Source organism: Equus caballus, chromosome 4, assembly GCF_041296265.1.
Source record: "Equus caballus isolate H_3958 breed thoroughbred chromosome 4, TB-T2T, whole genome shotgun sequence".
Lineage (NCBI taxonomy): Eukaryota > Metazoa > Chordata > Mammalia > Perissodactyla > Equidae > Equus > Equus caballus.
In genome coordinates, this window is record NC_091687.1 from 48,617,475 (window position 1) to 48,633,730 (window position 16,256).

Sequence of the window (16,256 nt, forward strand, 5' to 3'; positions counted from 1 at the left end):
ATCGAGGCTGCAGGTAGGTTCAGGTCTGCTCCATGTGTCTTTTCATTCCAGGGCCAAAGTCGAAAGAGTGCCACCTACTTGGGATATTCTCTTGGTGCAGAGCAGGAGTGCAAGAAAGCAGTTGGTAACACACATCACATCATAAAGTCTCGTTTAGGAACTGGAATACTATCACATCCACTCACATTCCATTGATCAAAGCAAGTCACATGGTGGTGAAGCCCAAAGTCTGTAAGACAAGGAAATACACTCCATCCACAGTGAACCCATGGCAAGAAAAGGGAGAGAAAGAATTGTGAATTTATCACCTCTGGGTATCTGAAAATCTCCCAGAGCAAGAGAAGCATCTTTAGCTCTCCCATAGCTAAGTTGCTCTTTACTCAGCACTATCACCCAGCAGTTCCACAGGTGCACTTTGGGGGCCAGGATGCACAATGCAGTCTGTGATAAGCCCTAATAGGCTGATCTAATGGTGGTGTCTAGAGTCTGAGAGCAGAACCATGCTCTTCTATCTGGGTAACTCTCCTCCTTTTTAGAATGAGCTCCCAGCTTTTTAATGGACTTTAGTGAAAACAAAAGACCTGGTCTTGCTCTACTTTGAGCTACTCATAAGCAACTAACGCTATTTGATATAGCTAGCTTTAGAGCTGGGTATAACCAGAAATATTGCAACATCAAATCAGATCCTGAAGGCACAAATTATTTGCACAATCAGGTTACACACATTCCCATTATTCACATTGCCATGAATTCCTCAGTCCATACCTCTGGATGGCCTCATGGAAACTTTCCTATGAACACTCATGCCCTGTTCTCTGTGAAATGCTGGCATGAACTGGAAATCGTCTGCAGAGTGACAGCTCCAGATAGGAGTCGCCCCAAAAGACAGTGGAGAAAATTAAACCTCTTTATGGCCAGAACACCAAGCGTAACAATTTTCTGTTTATTTTGCCTAAAAGGAAGTTTGGCCTGAAATCAGGACCTATATTGATTTCTAGGCAGTAGTCATTGTCTGGCCTTTGTTGGGGAAGAGCAAGATTAGAATATTGGTGACAAGAACTTTAAGAATGGGCTGGTGTGGATGAATCTCTCAGAATGAGTTTACAGCATGAAAATAATTGTATCTCATGTATGCCATTCTGATGACTTTTCCTGTGGAAGAGACTCTTAGTAATCAAGCACACAGATGGCCATAGATGTCAGTCATTTTCCTTCATTAGCCAGGATGGTGTCTAATCAGTGGGCTTATGAACAAGGCAGGCCTGGTGCCAGAGGTTGAAGCCATGCTGCTCTGGGCTCAACTGCATGAACTTCCCCTCACTAGATCTGACTTTTCTAGGATCATTGCTGAGTGCCCAGTTTTTCAAGCAACCACATCCAATCCTGAACCGCAATCTGGCACCAAACCTCTAGGGTGTTTTCTGGGCAGCTAGTGATCAGATGAACTAACCTGAGCCCCTGCCATCAGTGAGTAAATCAGAGATCTTTTACTATCAGAATAGAAATGCATACTCTGGATTTGGATCTTCTTTTTCTTCCCTTCATACCTATGCTCGTCGTCTATGAGTTTACTGGAGGTCATAGACACTGTCAGAGTAAACATATTACCTCCAAATTCACTTTGCAGCAAAAGTGGCAAGACAATGAGATGATATCCAGGGGATTAATGGACACTGTCATATGCCCGATCATTCAGAAAATCCTGGCCTTATAGGATGATTCAATGACCTAATAAAAGCTTGGGTGACATGAGCAGGCAGTTACCACCTTTCAATTTTAGGGTGCTATTTTGTAAGATGCACTATGTGGTTTGTACCTGTTACTGGCAGATTTATGCAGAAAAAGTCCAAGACATCCCTGGAGCATCCCTGTTTCCTTTTTATTTCTGAGAACAGGTTATTCAAACTTTTCTTCCCTTTTATGAAATACCCTGGTATACTTCCAACAATCCCCCTCCCTCTTTTGTTTTTGCTTAAGCTTGTCAGTTGATCGCACGTGCTTGCAACCAAAGATTCTTAATGAATATACCCCACTAATGAAATCTATTACTTTTTGGTTTTTTGGTGAAGAAGATTGTCACTGAGCTCACATCTGTGCCAATCTTCCTCTATTTTATGTGGGATGCCACCACAGTGTGGCTTGACGAGTGGTGCTAGGTCCACGCCCAGGATCCAAAACTGCGAACCCTGGCCCACCAAGTGGAGTGTGCAAACTTTGCTATGCCACTGGGCCAGCCCCTAAAATCTTCTACTTTTTAAACAAAGCAATAAGAGAAGCCCTAATGATTATTTTCACTGGGGCAAATAAAATGGTTGGCAATTTTTAAAGAGTATGCCAGACATTTTTTGTTGTCTGCCCAGTATTCATTCTCCTTTACTTTGTTGCTAAAAGAAATTCTGATGTCCTTAAAGAAGGCAGTGTACCCAGATAAAAAAATTACATTGCTCAGCTCTTCTGCTGCTGGGGATGACTAAAGAGGGACATGGTTCTGGCAAGGTAATGCTTTCAGGAAAGCCTTTGAAAGGAAACCATGAACTTTCACCTTCCCCTTTGCATTCCCTTCTTTTTCTTGCCTAGAATGCAGAGTGAGTTGAAGCTGGAGCAGCTATCTTGTATCCATGAATCAACAACATAAAGCAAAGCCATCTGCTGAGAATGGCAGAGCAGAAGGATAGAGAGAATTGAGACATTGATAGAAGGAGTTGATGTCATTATGGAGTCCTTGGACCAACACTGGATTGCCCATCTCTGGACTTACTCTAATGAGAGAAGAGTTGAACCCTCCTTGATTAAACCACTGTATTTTGGGTTCTGTTACATTTAACTGAATGCAATATTGAACTGGCATACACGGCTTCCCTTCTTTTCATTACACTTTCAGGACAGAATGGAAATCTTTCTATTTCCATATAGAACACAGCTATGCAGATAATTTGAGGGTATTGAAAGTACAATTTATGGCCTTTTTTTTTTATCATAGGGATTCAAACAACTAATAACTTTTGCTAGGATTGCTATGATTTTAGCTGACAAAAGGAACACAGATGCTGAATTTAGGACAAAGGAAGTTTGGATTTGCCAATTTCAGGCACATTTGTTTATCTTCAATTTGTTTTTCCTAACATAAAAATTACCTTATTTTTTAAAAGTGCTATCTTTTTTGTTACCAACAAATTTTCCCACTACCAGGGAATTTATGCTTCCCTCTGGTGCTGATGGATTTGTGTTTTACGTCAACTCTGCAGCACTGTCTCCAGATTCCTTGAGGAACATCCGCATGTGGCCCTAGAAGCATTTCTTCATCCACGGTGAAGATTTTTTCCAGGGACGACTCAAGGGTCTCATCTTTAGCTTCTCTTGTTCTCATTCTTACTAAATACTTTGAGATTTGGTACACGCCATCTGGGGGGTTTCCATTTTAGTTGTACAGGGTTTTGTGTCGATGTATCTACCAGGGCAAAGCACAGGAATGTAAACTTCAAGAGCCCCAAGAGTTAACGCTGCAATATAGAGGCCAAAATCCAGACAGAAGTTTGAAGATTACAGTGTCCTAGAGCTGAAGGGCACCTTCAGGATCATGTTGCTTAAACCATCATGTCAAAGATGCCTAGACAGAGGCTAAGAAGGTGCGAAGACCTCCCCTCCCCTATGACTAGAATCAGCGAGCTGGGAAGAGAACCTAACTTCCAATTTAGTGCTCTTCTAGGACCTTCCACTTCTCTTTCCCTCTCTCTTCAGGTCTGTCCCCCTCATACTTGGTTTCTCTTTGGACTTCCTCCCATGTGACTATTTGTAGCCAATCCTACTTCTTTTGAACCTTGCCCACTTAAACCAGAAAGGATTTGCATCTAGCTGTTCAATCATGGCATACTTTCTTTGCAAGTATCTGAAGTTGCTAACCAGATGTCAGAGGCTGGCTAACGCTGTGACGGCCCCCTCCTGAGGCTCTGCTTCCTCGCAGTATGATGGCAGGTTTCTTTTGTGTTGACGGCTCAGAGCCTTACCAAGAATTCCCTTCCTAGGCATTGCCGCCCCTCCTTGTATTTTAAGAACTTCTGTATTAGTTTTCTACGGCTGCTTTAATAAAATATCACAAACTGGATGGCTTAAAACAACACAAATTTATTCTTTTACAGCTCTGGAGGCCAGAAATCTGAGGTGGTTTTCCCTGGGCTGGAATCAAGGTGTCAGCAGGACTGTGTGTGATCCAGAGACTCTTGGGGAGAATCTGTTTCCTTGCCTTTTCCAGTCTCCAGTGGCCACCTGTTTTCCTTGGCTTGTTGCCCCTTCCTTCATCTTCAGAGCACCTCACTCCAATCTCTACTTCCATCTCCTCTAAAGTCAAATCTCCTTCTTCCTGTCTCTTAAAAGCACACTTGTGATTCCAGTTAGGGTTCACCGGATAATCCTGGATAACCTTCCCATCTCAAGATCCCTACCTTAATCACACAGGCAAAGTCACATTGACCACATACGTAACGTTCTGAGGTTCCAGAGATGAAAGACTGGATATCGTTGGGGCCATCATTCAGCCCACCACAACTCGCTTTCCTTTTTTGACCTCTACTTGGCCATCTGGTTACAATGAGTGCTGACAAGTGAGTACACCTTCTGAACACAGTTTATTGCCCAAGATTAAGGTGGCAACATAGGCCAATTAAAATATTAGCCTGCATTTTAAAATTTGTTCTACAAAAGCTAATTCTGTGTTTGTTCAAATAGAAGAAGCTATACTGTATAAAACTCACACTGCTTAGTGCTTGTGTTTTTCTGCCATAGGAACAAAGAACACGATACCAGTTGAGACAGAAATAGCATGTGCTAGAGCTAGAAAGAGAGAGAGAGAGAGTGTGTGTGTGTGTGTGTGTCAGAGAGAGAGGGAGAGGGAGAGGGAGAGAGAACCTGAGGAACACATGACAGAGGTGGGGAGCCCTACCATGATCCTGGTTCCATTCGTGAGGACCATCTGAGTCTCCATCCTTACCTTGGTCTGCTGGTGAAGCCTTTCTTAGTTCCTGTAAGATAGCTTCATATCTTAACAACAAATTCCTTTTCTTTCCCCTGAATCTGACTTTGCCACTCTCAACTAAGAATCTTAACAAATGCAAGAATATAGAGACAGAAAGAGAATGTGGCTATTAACCAAGTAGAGAGGGCAAGACCTATAGATAAGAATTTGACTTTGATTCTGTTGACATTGGGTCTGCTGGAGGGCTAACTACCGGGACATGAGACAGAACCACTAGGATGCTCTGCCAATGGAATATTCTGGCTCTAGAAAGTGGTCTTCAAATGTTTAGATGCTCTGAAGTAAAAGTGATATTTGCAACCAAAAAGTAGGGATGGAAATATTTGTGACATTAAAAGAATAGTTCTTTCTATTCCCTGAAGCACTGTTACTTAATTCTTGAAGATTCTATAGTTCAAGGTATTTTAGCAAAAGGACAGGCATTTCATTAGAAAAAGGCTATTAAAGGAAGGAAGAAGAGGACATGGAGAAGGTCCTAGCCCTCTGCAAGGTCCCTAATCCTGGACAACATCCTTGGAGTCACTTTGGAGATTTTATTTGGAACACGAGAAAGTAGCCTTCCAAGGTCATAGAGCAGGCCTTTCTTGCTTCTCACTTTTCAATCGCAAAGCTCCCTGGAAATGGCCTACATTTAAGCTGATAATGACCCATTCGCCAGCAGCAGATAGCCAGCCAGGAGGAAAAGTGGGGAAGAAAACGTGCCTGGGAAGGTGGGCTGATAAGAGTCGGGGGTGGGGGGTACAGTTTTGTCTAGCGTTGGCTGTGCCACTCAAAATCATCTCATACATCTAAAACACAAGAGCAGAGACACAAATTTTTCTTTCTCAAATGATGAATAGAAAACAGGTGTTGTTTACAACACATACAGTCCTGCACTTTAGTGCGATTTGAGAGACCTCTAAACTGAAGAGGGAAACTTAGATGGGACACCCAATGTCAAGTCTGGGAGGAGAGATGTACCATGTAGTGCTATGACATCCGTCTTAGCCCAAGAACTATCTGATTTATCAATGCTTCTAAGTTCTCAGTTTCTTGGGAGGAAATCAACAAGTCCCACTAATGCAGAATGAATTATGGCAACCAGGACACTGGACAAGTGAAAGGGATTCTCTCTCCTACGAAACGAAGAGGTTGGAGAAGATAGCCAAGGGCCCTTCCAGCATTAGATAGAGACAGAGAGACGGAGAGAGAAGTAAAGGACATACACAAGAGGGAGCGGGGATGCTGGTGGGACAGAGGTGAAGGAAGAGACTATGACAAAGGATTCAGGGCAGTGAGGGAAGTGGAAGTCTCTGAACGACGGAGCGTGACAGGCCAGTCCATCCTCCCCAGGAGGAGAGAAACCCCTTGCAGCACGGCGTGCCATGGGGCTTCTGCCTGTTTCCCACGAGGGATGAGGGCTGCTAATTGCTAGGGTTACATTATAAATGTTAGCTCAACTGACATGACATCTCGTAATAAGGGACAAGCCCATGTATTTTTGATAGTGCACCAGTGACAAAATCCCTCTCAGTTCAGTAGAAAAATGCTGCAAGAGTAAATTGTCAGTGACAACATCAGTGTCCTTGCTCGGCTTCAGAGATTAAGTGCACACCAGCCACGGCCAGGCCCTGACATGGCTTTAGGTACCTTCAAAAAAAGCCACCAAATTAAATCCACATATATGTGGGGAGGGAAGCCTCCTACCTCGGCAGGGAGATACCTTTGATTAAAGCTCAGTCTGACCTTCCTGCTTCATCTCCGCAGAAATTGAGACACATTTCCTAAATGGCAGGACTTTACGGAATCATAATGAGCAAGGACCAGGATGCCTTGCGTTCCATTTCTATCTTCATTCCTGGAGCCGGTAAAGGAGAAAATCAGGGAGGGTCCCTACTTCATTATCAAGAGAACAATGCGGTCCTCTCTCTCCTGTTTCTTTTGTGCAGAGGCAGAATTATCTGTGGAACAAGTAATTCTTTCCTGCACACTTTAGATTGCTTTTCTGCACAGCTGAATTCTTAGGTTATTAGCGTTTAGTGGGTGCCAATAGTTTGATGGGAATTCTTCTATTTTGAGGGTGATATGTATTAGTAAATAATTCACTCTGGGAAAGCAACCCAAGCTTCAGGGAATTTAAAACAAAAACAAAACCCAATAAAACGAATCTGTTTCAAAGTTAACGAGAGTAAAAGAAACCAGAGGGTTTTACTTTCAGGTTCTTTGATGTTTCATTAAATCACAATTACTTAAATTGCAAAATGGCCAAGTAGTCTATGCAGTCAGTAAGAGTTTCTTGTTTTTATCACATAAATTTTCTGGGGTTAAAACAATTTCTATCCACTTGGCAAATATATCTTCTGCAACATTGTATTGTTCTTCTTGTGAATTAAAATAAAACAATTAATAAAAACTGTATTCTTACATTAATATCCCCCATTTAACTTTATTTTCTATGTGAACTATAGAACCCAGCACCTTTTTAGTACTTAGTAAATATTAAAACATTGTAATGTAACATTTGTACTGCAAGCAGGGTCCCAAAGAAATTGTATAAATATTTTTTAAGCTAGGAAACAGTACCCCCATCCATCATATTTTTACATGGGCAGTATATGTTACTATACGGTTTTGGTGAATATGTACTCACCCAAGGGAGGAGGATAGATTTTCTGAAGATAAAAAATGTTTATTTAAAAAGAAAAATTCTGCCAGCTTGTGTAGAATGAAATGACATAATGTCAAACAGCTTGTCCACTGTCTCCATTGTCATTTAACATGTTCTCTATACAGTGTCAGGTCTGTGTTCCTGCAAATGGTGAGCATGTGTCCAATAAAATCTCACCTGTCGCTGCATAGGGGTGGAATGTATTATGCTCACATCAATGTCCCCAGATGAAACCAAACATGTTTCTGTTTAACAGCGGTCTGCATGAAAAGGGAAAAAAGGAATCTCGAATGGAGAATGGAAGCAAAACTCAGCCGCGCACTACCCAAAACTGAGGACATGCTGCCCTCTTGTGGAAACCTGTAGTGCTAACATGTGTGGTCTGGATCGAGGGCTATTTGCCTAGACAAGAAATGGTTCTAAGGGGTCGACTTGATCAGGATCTCAGAACAATATTTGAAAACTCTAGTGGTATCCATATACTGTCTTTATTCTTTCACCCACCGTCTTGATGCAGAGTGTCAAGTCCAAACCTAAAGGGTAGACTTTACTGTTGTTCTTTTAAAAAATCTTTGATACACGTTCCCCTGAAAAAGAATATCCTTTCCTCTCCTTGACTACCTCCTCTTCCTCCTCTGCCCTGTCTTTACTGATCTTATCACCAATAGAGTTGACAGCTCTCTCTGTAAAATAGAGAAATATGGATATTTCAAGTTTCTTATTTTTTTTTTTGAATAAACGGTAACACGCGCAAAATTTGTGATAAATGGTAAGCAAGTGAAAGCTAAGGCAAATATTGGCGCCAAGCTGAAGAGAAGAAAAAAAGCGAAATAGTGTAGCCCCCCGCCTGCTTTGTTCAAGTGCCCCTCTCACCTCAGCCCTCGGCACACTCATCGACCCTTCATCTGACCTCCTACTTTACTGACAAAGTAGAAGACAATACCGTTATCTGTCTTAGAGTTATTATTTCCCTCCTTCACTTACCCGTCTATCTGGGTCCACATTCCCAACCCTTCCACCAACTACCGTTATCGCCTCTCCTCCGAGCACTGCGAACCTTTTCCTCTCTCAGGAGTGCACGCCTCCTCCTCAGCTGTGTCTCTACTTTGAGATCCTACTCCTCTGCCGAGTCCTTCCCAATTACCTACAAACATATACAGGTCTCTTCTGTATCAGGAAAAAGAGAAACGAAACAACTCACAAACAAAGCAATACAAAACAAAACAAACCTGCCCAAAATCCTGCACTGCCCTCTCGCTCCGATCCTGCTTCTCTAGATTTTGCTAAAAGAAAAATCCACAGCGTCTTGTTTCTTCTTTGTCTACTCATTGCTCAATCTGCCTGACCACTAAGTTCTCAGAGCCTACCACACTGTGGGCCTTTTTGTGGGACGAGGCTCCAGCTAGTTTTTCACCACCAAGGAGCTCAGCATCTCCAAGAGTTCATTCTCTAAACCACCTGTTCCTTGTGTCCATGAAAGATTTTAGTGGTTCACTGAGTTTGGGATGTGCTGCCTGCTATAGGCCCTCTACAGTCAGAGGGCCAGGGAACACCTCTAAAGCTCTGAGACAGCCCGTAGTAATGAAGTCTGATCAAGTTCACTTAACTTAGAGTTCCCTCAACCTGCTGGACCTAGAAACCCTTTTTTTCTCAATACCTACTAAGCACCTGGAGAAATAGCGTTTCACTAAACACATGTTTTGCTGCACAAACAACTCTTGACTTATGTTTGAATATATCTTCTTCTGGATGTGTGCAAGCTTTTCCTGGGATATATTTAGAGGAGGGATTTACTGAGCCTTAGACAAATTCAGACAAATTGCCCTTTAATGCAGCTGTACCAGTTTATAAAGCCAACGGCACACATATGTGAATCTGTTTTCTTATACTATTGTCAAATCTTGATATTATCACTATTTTTAATTTGGTGGGTAAAAAATGAAATATTATTGAGCTTTAATATCGAACTCTGATTTTTAATGAGGTGAGGGCACATTTAAATATTTTTCTCTTATCTGAGAGTTGCTGTATATATTATTTGATCTTTTTTAGGGGGTAGTTTTTATTCTTTATATATTTTCTGGATTCTGATCTTTTGCCTTTTATGTGTAATGGAAATATTGTCACTCAATTTGTTAGTTATATTTTAATCTTTATGATGGTTTTTGCAACATTTAAAAAAATTTTGCCATTTGAAAAGTTTTCAATTTTGATATTGTCAAAATTATTAGCATTTTCCTCTATACCTTTTAAGAAGAACTTCCCTTTCCCCAAGAAAAAAAGTCTATTGTCTTATATTTCCTATACAAAACTTATTAATTCAACATTTTCATCCAATCCATTCATGTTATCTCAGTATCTACTCATATGGGCACTTCTGGTCAAATACATAAGTATTTATTTTATAGATTTATTTTATAGTGGATTTTAAAATGATACATAGAGATTCTCATAAGAGGGTACTTTTAGGTACACATTTGGGTACAATATAGCAGGACAATTTGGGTGACAAAGGAAATATTTACTTTGAAATGAATAAGAATATTTGATTAGGTAAAAAGATATCTAGTCACTAAATTTTTGTGATAGACTAGCTGGTAATGCTTATATTATTCTATTCCACATTATTGATAATGTGTCATTCAATAGCATCTTTTTCATTTAAGCAGTTGAGGTTTATCTAAATTTTGATTGATCTGATTGTTTATTTGGTGGAATTAAAAATCCATGTCCTGAAATGCAATCCAACACTCATGAAGATGGGATTGGCAGTTCCCTGACACACCATTCTCTTCCTATATTCATGAGATCTCCCTGTTTTACTAATAAGAATTACAGACAAATATTGTGCCTGCTGAATTCTGGAAGGGGCAGGCTAAAGGATTACAGTGTTTTGTAGAAGAATGAAATAAAATGTCACCATCCTTCTTGACCCAGCAAATAAATGCCATTAGGTGATTTCTATTGAGTCTTTGCACCAGCAGTTCAGACTTAATTAGTGATGGTTTCAGTGGAAGGATAAGGACCAATTAACAGAGAGTCAGAGACTCTTTGTCCCTGAGTGCTTAGGTGCTCTAGGGTTGATGATGAGTTTGTCAGTGATGTTCTTGAAATAACTGGAACTTAATTTCATTCCCAAACCAGCACTGAAGAGAGTAAGGATTCAAAGAGGAAAAGCTCAGCGAGCACATTAATAGTGCCCTGCAATCCCAAGGCCCGAGGCCAGGTGGGGGCACTGTCGCACATCCTCTCACTCTGAGAATAAAGCGTTTCTCAATTTTAAGGCCTTGCAGGGCTACACTTTGCTTCCAGCTTTTCCTACAGCCAAAAGGAATCTGTGAAATGGTCTCAACTGTTGGGATTCAGAACAGCCTAATTTAAATTCAAAGTGATTTTCTCTGAAATAGAGATGAACCATTCAATTAGCATCAATTAAGGTGGTGTCTTGGGAGGGAGTAGAGATGAAGGTACGTGAACAGTCTGACATCTTGAATTGCAAATTTATGTACTTCTTTATCCTCCCTTCTTTCTTTTTTATTTCAGACAAGAAAAGCAACTCCGTGCATTTCTTCATCTGTAAGTTTGCTCGCCATGCATGCGAACAATCGCCAAGTGAAGATCGTTCTGAAGCCAGAGAATGGTATTGCAAGGTCGCGCTGAATCTGGTCCACCCACTGGCAAGGACTGGTCCAATGAGGACCTGGTCATGGCAAGATGAACACTATGCAGGGACATTGCTGGCACAGTTCAGACCTGTGACATGAATATGGGCAAACATCGGCACGTTCACAGCTGCAGGTGCAGACTGCTGAGCTGTAGAAGCTGACCGAAGAATAAGCATTGTTCACTCTGACCAGAGAGCCCAATAGTCACCAAGCACAGTGACCCAAGCTTTCTAGAACTCCTTGCAGTCTGACTGGAGGGCCGGGGTCATCTTTGCTACACTGTAAAGCACCTACATGTGCATTTCCTCAGATGAATCCCTCCCTGCAGAGAATGTGCTCCAGAATTAACCTGCTTCTTCACCTAGACAGTGACCCAGAGGAGGAGAACTGCCCTTTCATTGTCACAGGGTGGAATGTGCACAAGATAGTCTACCATTCACATGGGCTTCTGAGTCCGAATGTCTTCAGGAAAAGTGGTCCCTGGATTGGAGTCACAGTTAAATCTGGGAACTGTCTTAGTGGTCAATAGAATACCGGGATCTATGCCAATGTGATGACCTTTCTTTATTATGACCCAATTTATCTTTCCAATTTTATTTCCTTCTCTTCTCTTTGTGCTCTTGTCTCAGAACTTTTGCACTTGCTGTTCCCTCTACTGGAATGCTTGTCTTTGTCCTTCTCCTCTGCAAGGTCACTGGTCTCTTCCAGCACATCTCCTTCTCTGGTTTGACTTTCTTTACTCATTTACCATCCTTCGACATAGTGTGTATTGTATTCACTTATTTATAATATGCTACAGAAACAGGGATTTTTAAAAAGCTCTTTTGTTCACTGCTAAATTCCTAGAGTCTGGAAGAGTATGGGGAACATAGGAGATGCTCCCTGACTGTTTCTCTTAAACCACTAAGTAAACATTCAGACTAATCACTCAGAACTATCCACTGCTCCCTCTGCCTAATCCATGATTTCTGGGCAGTTGCTTGAGCCCATTACCCCAAGTCCAAGCCTGTCCACCCTTCAAGGTCTGCTCAGTGTCAGCTCATACGTAGACTCTGTTGATTCTTCCCGTTATACATAACGCCGTCTCTCACGCTTCCCTAGACTTTTACAAATAGCGCTTTCTAGATGGCATCTATGCTTATTTATATATGCCTTATCGGTATTATTAGATTGTAAGTGGTTTGAAGGAAGGACATATTTCTTAGTAGAAGGTGTGATCCTAGAAGCTTCACATACTGTTAGCATACTGCTTTTTACAGGGTATGTGTAAAATACTTATATGCTATAATCCCAGAGCTTAAAGACGCGGACTCTGCAGTCGGATAAACCTGGATCCGCGGATTGACTGCTCCCCTTCACCTGTGACCGAAGCTTTGCGGTCCCGCACCCGCCGCTCTGTTCTGGGTCCTGCACTCTGATTTCGAGGTCGCGCTACTTGGTGCCACAGCCTCCTGGCGCTGCACCCGCCGTCTTCTCGCTCTCCCACCACGTCTCTCCTTTTTCTAGGTTGTCGCTCTGGAGGGCAGTCACCGTAACTTTTTCATCTTAAACCAAGTGAGCGCCTAGGAGGTAGTAGAAATTCAAGAAATATTTGTAAAAGGAATGAAATAGTAGTTGTGCAAACTGAACTTTTAACAAACGAGTGTGTTCCTTCTCCAGATGGTTGCTCGGCGAGCTAAGGTATAAGGATGGCGGGAATTTGAAAATGGCCTGGGAGCAGCACGTTCTCTGCCCCACCTGCCAGGGGAGAGTGCGGCCGAGTGATGCTGAGAGATGCATCACAAGGAGCTTAGGAATGGAGTTGTCACTCAGTTACTCACTCATTAAGTGGCTTAATAAGTCATGACATCTTTCGGGAGAGAGGGGACTCAATTAATCATTGGAACGCACAAGTTTTAGTGTTACTTAAAATCTGATCACACAGAGACAGCCACCATATTGTCTGAATGAAAGAAAAGTGAATAAATCATGATTAGTAGGAACAAGGATAATGTTATTAATATAACCACTGATATCAAAGAACTATTTATTTTCAATGGACATGTCTGAGATTCAGACTCTAGGAAATTTCAACGGTATTTTTCAAGGTTGGTTAGTTACCTCTCTTTCTTTGGGGAATATATATTTTTTACATCTCTTAATCAAAGAAAGCTAAGAATGAAAGGGAGTGAGCTGTACACCGAAATTGCACATTTAAAGATGGGAGAGATCGATCCTTTATTTCCCATTATCAGTCTCAGCTGTGATTATTAAATATTTTCTCTTTGCTTGTTTATATTCCCTCATTTTATCATTTTCAATCTCATTTTACCTTTTTATGGTCTTGTTTTTTCTTAGTCTTTTGCTTATTGTTCAGAAGTTAGTTACATGTAGCATCCCAAGTCTGCCATCTAGTGGAATAAAGTGGTCAAGACAGCTGTGGATGGTGATGGCGAAAGTCTAAATCAGACACAGCCTTCCTTGGAATAGAAATTACTCCTTTCATCAGAGTTCAAAGCAATGCCTGGACTCCAATTTACCAAATTTGTGTAGTGAAACTGAAAATTGCATTTAATTGTCTAAAATGGCTGCTGGATATATAACTATGTTTGCTGTTTTATTAAATTTTGCAGAGCTTCTGAAGACTTGAGTAACCAGAGGCAGCTCTGTTATATTTGCTGTGAAAAGAGTGAGGGCGAAACTACTGACAGAAGTGATTTTAGAAGAAAGGCTGAAATTAAGAGCAGGTGTCTTTCCTGGGGGCCATCAAAGATCATAGCCATTTTGTCCTAGAAAAAGAAAATTACAAAACATGTCATTAACCTCCTTATGAACGGTATGCCATGGAGTATGTACAGATGCTCTTTGAAAGACAAAGCAAACATGTAGCTGTTCCTATTGAATGGTTTTACTTTATCATTTACTCATATTTTTCTGCATAGATGAGTGAAAAATATTTATCGTCAATCTGTGATTTTTGAAACATATTCTCTGATTATAAAAGTAGCACAGTTTCATTATAGAAAATTTGGAAAATTCACAAATATATAAAGAACAAAAAAGACACCTGTAATTTTGCTCTCCAAACATAACCACTTTTTATTATTTTGATATATTTCCTTTCAGCCTTAATCTCTTCACAGATGTAATATATTTATAATTTTTCTTTGACAAAATTTTAATCAGTTTGGTTCCACTTTTCTTAATTAACAAGACAAGATGACCTTTTCACCCAGGTGATTTAAGAACACAATTTTTAATGACTGTAAAATATCTTTTATAATTATGTACAAAAGTTATTTAAACCAATCCTAATTATTAAAAGTATTTTAACACTTTCCAGATGTTTTGCTCTTAGAAACACTGCCACCTTTAACTCCTGACATTTACATATTGGTGAGAATTTGATTATTTCCTAAGTACAAACTCCCTTGAAGTTTAAGGGTTCAATAAAACATTTGTAGCCTTTTGATTTAAATAGCAAAGTTCCCTTTCATAAAGTTGTAATAATTTTTCTCAGGCTAGCATTGTATGAAAGGATCCCTTTCATCTTACCCATGGCAACATTATTTTCATTTGATTAAATAAAGGTAAAAAGAATATCTCATTGAATAATAATTTGCATTTCTTTGATTATTAAACAGACTGAATTCTTTTGATTGCCGGAAATTGCATTTCTTACCTAATTATTTGTACTTTTTTTCTCTCATGGTATTTTTCTTGTTGATTTGTTAAAACTATTTATAAAGTTAGGCTATTAATCATTTTTCATCGTATGTACCGCCAATCATTTCCTCAGCTTGTGGTATGTTTTATTTGGTGTGTGAAGTTTTAACTCTTTTGTATGTGGTAAAATTCACCAATCTTTTCCTTTACGCTCCATTTTCAGCTTTTATGTTCAGAAATGTCCCTTTCATTTTCCACCTTCATCTCTGTCTTTTGCGTCTGCGTTTTCATTTCCATTTCACAGAGACCATACCTTTTTGTGCCTTTTTGAAGATATCCTTTAGAAATGAAAATCATTTTCCTTTGGTTCTTTTATTAAAGCCATTTCCCATGTAATTTTTTTCCTTAGTCTTTGGGAGAAATGAAGCAGCATCTTCCATAGGTCACAATTAGTGAAAATGTCTCTCCAATTGTAGAAAAGTTTTTATTATTAGAGTTAATTTTCAGTACTGTTATGAAGCTTTTCCTTTTTTAAAAAATTAGAATTTTAATGGGACACTGGGAGACACTGGGGCATGAATTTCTTGCCATCCTAAACCGTGTATCTATTTTATGTCTTTTATTCAGTATGGATCAGGAGAAAGGGAGAAATAAGTGAAGGCTGAGAGTTGTAGAGATTAAATAATCCTGAATGATACTAATTCATGTCTGATACTGACAACACGGATATGCTTGCCTCCTTGCTGGGACTGTCGGTCACGTTAATTCCTGTAATAACTTAAATATGGACTTCTGAGGAAATTTAGGCAGTCAGAAAGGCTGGTTTTTTGATCCTTTAAACATTTCTCCCACCTACACCCTGCTCAGCAATTCCTGAAACTGTGGCATCTCATTTTCCTCCAACCTCTACACATTAAAGTGACAGGTAAATGAAATCAAGCAGTATGACATTTCAAGCTACAGCGTGCCCTTTCCCTGCCGTCCATCCAATAGCCTGAACTCCTTGCTCTTTTGCTGTAGGAAGTCACCTTGAACGACATCGCAGTACCACACACTCATTTGTGGTTTTACATCCTAATCCAAAATGAAGGCCAACGAAGGTAGCGTCCATCAGTTATAAGAACATCACAACCTAAAGTTTCAAAGCATATGCAGTGAAACGATAGCTTATAGCCTCTCCACACAATAGTAAAGTGGCTAAGAGCCGGGCCCTGGGCAGACCGCCTTGTTTGGGTGCCTGATAAACCATTACTGCCCACGTGGAGGCCCC

General features: G+C 40.5%; 1 long non-coding RNA gene across 1 annotated transcript in view; it reads left to right on the forward strand.

Annotated features, from left to right (window-relative positions):
* Positions 1-14,929, forward strand: part of LOC111773178 (uncharacterized) — a 103,078-nt gene extending 88,149 nt beyond the window's left edge. The window contains exon 4 of the long non-coding RNA XR_002807438.2: positions 11,220-14,929. This is a non-coding gene — a long non-coding RNA (uncharacterized lncRNA). The remainder of the gene's footprint in view (positions 1-11,219) is intronic.
* Positions 14,930-16,256: the final 1,327 nt, after the last annotated feature.